Source organism: Pinus tabuliformis, chromosome 5_2 (assembly GCF_031772625.1).
Source record: "Pinus tabuliformis cultivar Carrire ecotype Pingquan chromosome 5_2, CPIR1, whole genome shotgun sequence".
NCBI lineage: Eukaryota > Viridiplantae > Streptophyta > Pinopsida > Pinales > Pinaceae > Pinus > Pinus tabuliformis.
Genome location: NC_142306.1, coordinates 45,100,397 through 45,105,846, shown reverse-complemented (window position 1 = coordinate 45,105,846; position 5,450 = coordinate 45,100,397).

Sequence of the window (5,450 nt, the reverse complement as noted above, 5' to 3'; positions counted from 1 at the left end):
TGGCATCGAACACCATGCAAATTCTTTCGGTCGAAGGCCATTGATGTAAACCTGTCGTCGGAAGTGAGAAACTTGCCATTGAGGCATGCAAGCTTCAAAGTACTGAAAGGGTTGTTCCTAGATTGACTTCTTGGATAATGAGCTGATGTTGACAAGAAGTGATCCGTCATAGGAGGGCCTTAGAGAATCCCACATCAATGACACGGAACGGAGCAAATGATTTTAATGGAGGTGAAAACGATCTGGTGATATAAGGTTCAGGGTGGCGGTCATGAAAGAATGGAGCGTAAATGTATTGCAGTGGGTGAGACATAGGTGAATTCTCTAAGCGACTTCTCTTGAACATATCGACGACACTGACATGATGGATTGGTAGCGTTAACCCCAAATATGGATGGTGTGATGGACCCATGGTGATATGACCAGTGAACAGAACAACCCAACCCGGCTCGGATGCGGAGTGAAAGTGTCATGTTGAAGAGCGACTTGCTACCAATAAAATTTCTTCAAGTTTTCTTCCAAATTTTTCCCCAGTCATTGCTGACCAGTACCTCTTTATTTTTTTCAAGCTTGAGGAGGATAACATATGCTTGTTCTATAATTTTCCCTTCAGGCAAACCCATCGCTATGTTTTAATGAGCCTAGCGATAGTGAAACTCGTTCTTGTCTGTATGGACAAGTTTTTCGCTATTCGGCTTTAACGAGTTTAACGACAAGGATAACTCGGTCCTTTTCAATTTTAGAGAGTCTGAAAAAGGGACGTAAAGAAAACTCCAATAATCATTTTTCGTCATATAATCCCTTGAGTCCGAAAAAGTATAAAATGATACAAAAGGGATGAATTTTCGGTACTTTTAACGAGCCGAACAAAACAAGCGCTCAATATTTTTGTGTAATAATCCCTCAAGTCTAAAAAGATTAAAATATAAAGGATGGATAGCACTTTTGGTCACTTTAATGAGCTGGAGAGGCCAATTGCTCGGCAATATTTTCATATTTTACGATTTAGTTGAAAAGAGCTTAAAGGAGACTCGTTTTTTGAGGAACGAGTGATAAGTTCGGGTAGCAGCTAATTCCAGGTAAGGTTTGGAATTTTCCAATCACGGTAGTGTCAAAAGGATGGCTAACAGATCACTCTTCACAGCTGTTCCTCAAAAAGGGTAAACAATCAAATGGAGGTGAATGATCGGCCAATACATAGTGGAGGTGATGATGAGAACATGACCAAGGCTTCAAAGGCTGATGATAATACATTCACGATGGTTATTTACCGGAAATTGGTTCATTTTTTAATGAGCTTAAACTTCGGGGGAACATTTGCTCACTGCTTATGTTTATTTTTTTAACGAGCTTGAATTTTGCGTTAAAACTGCTCGATCCAGTTGTATAATAAGGATGTCTCATTTAAAAATGGCATTTTTTCAAAGCTTTTCCCCACATCCTTTCTTTATGCAAGTTAGGAAACGACCAATCCTACGAGTTTAAAGGGTTAGAGGAACTAAAAATTTAAAAAAATAAATGGTCGCTCTTTGCTTGCATGCCAAAAGGTTTGCATGCCCCCAGGTATAGTGAAGTAGAGTTTCCAGGTTACCCCTCAATTTGCAGACAAAACATTTGTTTTATCGGGAGAGGCCTACCTTTAACAGAGGTATCATATTCCGGTCTAACCCCATTTTCCTAAATGGACCGGTGTGTCAACCAGTCATATATACTTCGAGGAAACCTACCCTATACCCAAGGTTTTCCTGTCGAAACAGGCCAGGGTGCATGCCCCCTGGGTTCCAGTCATATCCTCTGAATCACTCGCACTCATCAAGAGGACGGACTGGGGATTGATTAGACATTCCTTGTGTGAAGAGACCATTCAGGGATGGTATATGACTATTTGCTATGTGTGAACCAGGGAAAGAAAGATGGTCTACGAGCTTGACCACTCTTCCTTCATGCGGAAAACACATTACTCTAAAGAGTGAGGAGACAATGGCTCCCATGTAATAAATATAGTCATGTCCAAGGAGTAGATTATAATCGAGGGGTCCTTGGACTACCATTACGTTCATGTGAACGGTTTTCTTTCTCAATGTTATCGGCACACCAGGAAGGATCCCTAACGATCAACTGGTTCCTTTGTCAAAGCTTGTTACATTTCTCATTTCAGGCAAAAGCGATGGTGAACCAAGCGCTTTCCAAGCGGTCGACTGGTTCCCCAACGAAGTCGCCATTTTGTTATCGGGAAATCTAGTGTTTATGCAGAGTTGCTAGTCCCACTAAGGTTGGTAGCTACCTTAGAAACAAACAAACTAAAACCACTTTCGTTTTCCTTTATGAGAAGTAGATAAGAGGGGAAAGAAGGAGACCAACCTCTATCTTACGCTTGGTTCCTTACTTGATTCCTCTCCCTTCTAATAGATCTTTGCCACTCGCTTCCTCGTCTACGTAGCTTCAAAGAGCACCTGTAGAATCAAAGCAGCATAACAATATCCAAGAACATAGATCTACTATCATAAACAATATAGGACCAGATATATATTGACCACACAAATGCATATATCATCAATCATACAAGAATGTGGAGGAAAACTTGAATAGCTTTATTAATAATCAAGAATAGCAAAGAGGATTACAACCAATTACTGACCCAGCATCATCCTCTCAGTAAGAAAGCCCTTCTTCACCTCATGAAAAGCTTATATCACCCAACACTATGATGTTGCACCAAGAAACCAACAACACTTCCTTACAAGATACAAAATTCTGGCCTCTGGATCTCTGGGATGAGGGATCCATATATAGATGTTTGCAAGGGGGGTGAGTCAGCTTTTGAGATTTGATTAGTGTCCCCTCTCTGATAGTTCTTGATTCCACTTGGAGATTGATGATCTCTTACTCATCCCTGGGCGAACGTAGAGAGGCAAGTGTCAGAGGAGAAGTTTCTGGAAGATTCCATGATCCTCCACCTCGCAGATTGACCCTGCCATTTGTCCACTCTCGCCCATTGTACCCCATAGAAGGGCTTTTTAGTATGCATCGCACCTCCCGTGTGTATTTAGATGGGATGTAGCGCACTTTGACCATGGAGCAGGTGAGATGGTCCAGTTTTGACCAGTTCTGAGTAGTTTTTCATGGAGAACTTCTGGGAGAAGATGTAGTCATTTGACCTTGTTCTTTTAGAGGTTGGAACAACACTTTTAGGGACTTAAGAGCCCTTGGTTTATGGACATTTATGATTGGGGTTGCAGTGCCCAAAAATGTCTATAACAGGCTACTAAGTAACCATTGCTACCAATGCAACTAGTATGGAGAAACCTTCCAATCAACCCCTTAATGTTAAATTCCCTTGCAAGTTATGTAAGGGTGACCACCTTCTTAGATATTGTTCTGGTATTAGAGGTGACAGGATCACATCAACCTTTTTCATCGTGTTAGAGTCGGTCTAGAAGCCCTCCATCAGCGATCAAAGCTCTTTGCATTTGCATAAGTAGGTGTCTCATCAGTGTCATCTCATTTGCATTCCATTAGGCATGCCATAACCCTGATGGAGGAGCTGGTGTCTTTATTCCCCTCTTGGCACTGCTGGATCAAGTTGTTTCAGTCAATAAACTCTTTTAAGGTTGATTGTCTTGTCTTGAGGTCAAAAGTCCTAGGTCTAGGGTTTGGGTCCAATTTGTCTTTAAGGTCAGGTCTTTAAAATTCAATAAATGCCCAGCAGGCCAGAGGGATGACTATCGAAGTGTTTCTTCAAAAGATTTCATCTTGTACAGCTAATTTTTACCTTGGATTTAAAAACCCTGCTTTTAAAGCCCAAGGTCATTTTCTCAAAGTTTTGTAAAAAGTTGTAAAAATTCAAAATTCTTTGAAAGTCAGCATGCAGCCCTGGTCCCCTTTGCCAAGATTCCTCAGAAGCTGTCCCTGCAAAATTTTTCAAGAAAAACATCAATTCAACCAATTTCAGGACAAAAGGAAACCATAAAGTCAGCAGCATTCAAAATTTGAAAAAGTGTCATGATAAACATTAGAAAGAGGGTTTGAAATGAAATTAATTTAAAACAAGACTATAAAGCCCCTTTCTCCCTCCATTTAGTCTTCATTGTGCCTCAAAGCAATAGAGAGAATCGTTTTGAAGAAAATTTGGGCGAGTTTGTCTAGTCTGCCTGCGCGCGACCCATTGAGACTGGCGCGTGACCCGTTGGGCGAGCACGACCCGTCAGGCTGCCCATTCCAGTTCAGAAATTACACAGGCGCGTCCCGTTGAGGGCACGCGACCCGTTGGGCAGTGCGCGCGACCTGTTGGGAATTCCTCTGCCAAATTTCGCCAGTAAGCTGCTAAAGAACCCCGGATTGCTTCAAGGTTGCAGGTAGGCCTCTCATCATTAAAATACATTGTTTTCCAAAGCTTGAAAAGCATGAGAATGTATTTTAAAGTCATCATTTTGAAATAATGAATCCAATGCATATTTGCTCAAGAAGGTCAAAGTGTTGGTTGAGCTAGGGTTTGTCTTGTTGTTTTCAAGGTTATCCTTTTCACCCCCACTTTTTCCCTACATCCTATTTCCACCTCCCTCATCATTTTTACTCAATCTCTCTACCAAAAATACCAAAAGCCCTAAAACCCTACCCCTATTCCTAAAAAATCAAGAATTTAATCCTAAACCCTGCTTCTCATAAAAACTTTGTAAATGATAATTGTGTGATGGGATATATCATCACTCCTTCCCTTAAACTCCCTATTTCATATATTTTTCCCAATTTCCCTTAAAAGTTTCCCTTCCCTAACATTTCCCTTGTGCTATTTGTCCCCTTGAAACACCATTTCAATAATTAAACAACAGATTTTTGAGCAGAAGCAGCAGTACATTCCAGCCTCTTTGCTCTCAAAACCATGTCAGAAACCGAGACCGAATATGAGCAAAGTGATGACCGTGAGTCAACTCCGGAGGTTGAGGTACAAAGGAGGCCTCAAAAGGGTGGTAAGAGTGGTCACCATAAGAGAGAGGAGCCCACCTCTTTGACCGATTTGCAGGCTTGTCCAATTGCAGTCACATGTTTCCGCTATCTATCATGTTATGAATTTTGTGAGAGGATCTCTCAAATCCAGCATCACAGGGAATTGGCTCGCTTGTTTGTTTTGTATTTTCATGATGGGCATGTGAACCTTTCAGGGGTGGATTTTACATTGACACCTGAGATGATTGCCCAAGCAACAGGGATACCTAATGCTGGAGAAGTGTGGAATAAGCGCAAACTGTTGGATAGATTTCAGTATGAGCCCTACATTAAACCTGCCTTTATGAGACACATGACTGGTGTAGTTCCTTTTAGATTTTTGAGGGATGAGTATGTTCCCTTGATGAGGCTTATCATGCGCTATTTCACCTGTGAGGGCAGATTTGCATCTTTGTATTCGTACCATATTCGCTTGTTGATGCATTTCACACGGGTACGGATGATGA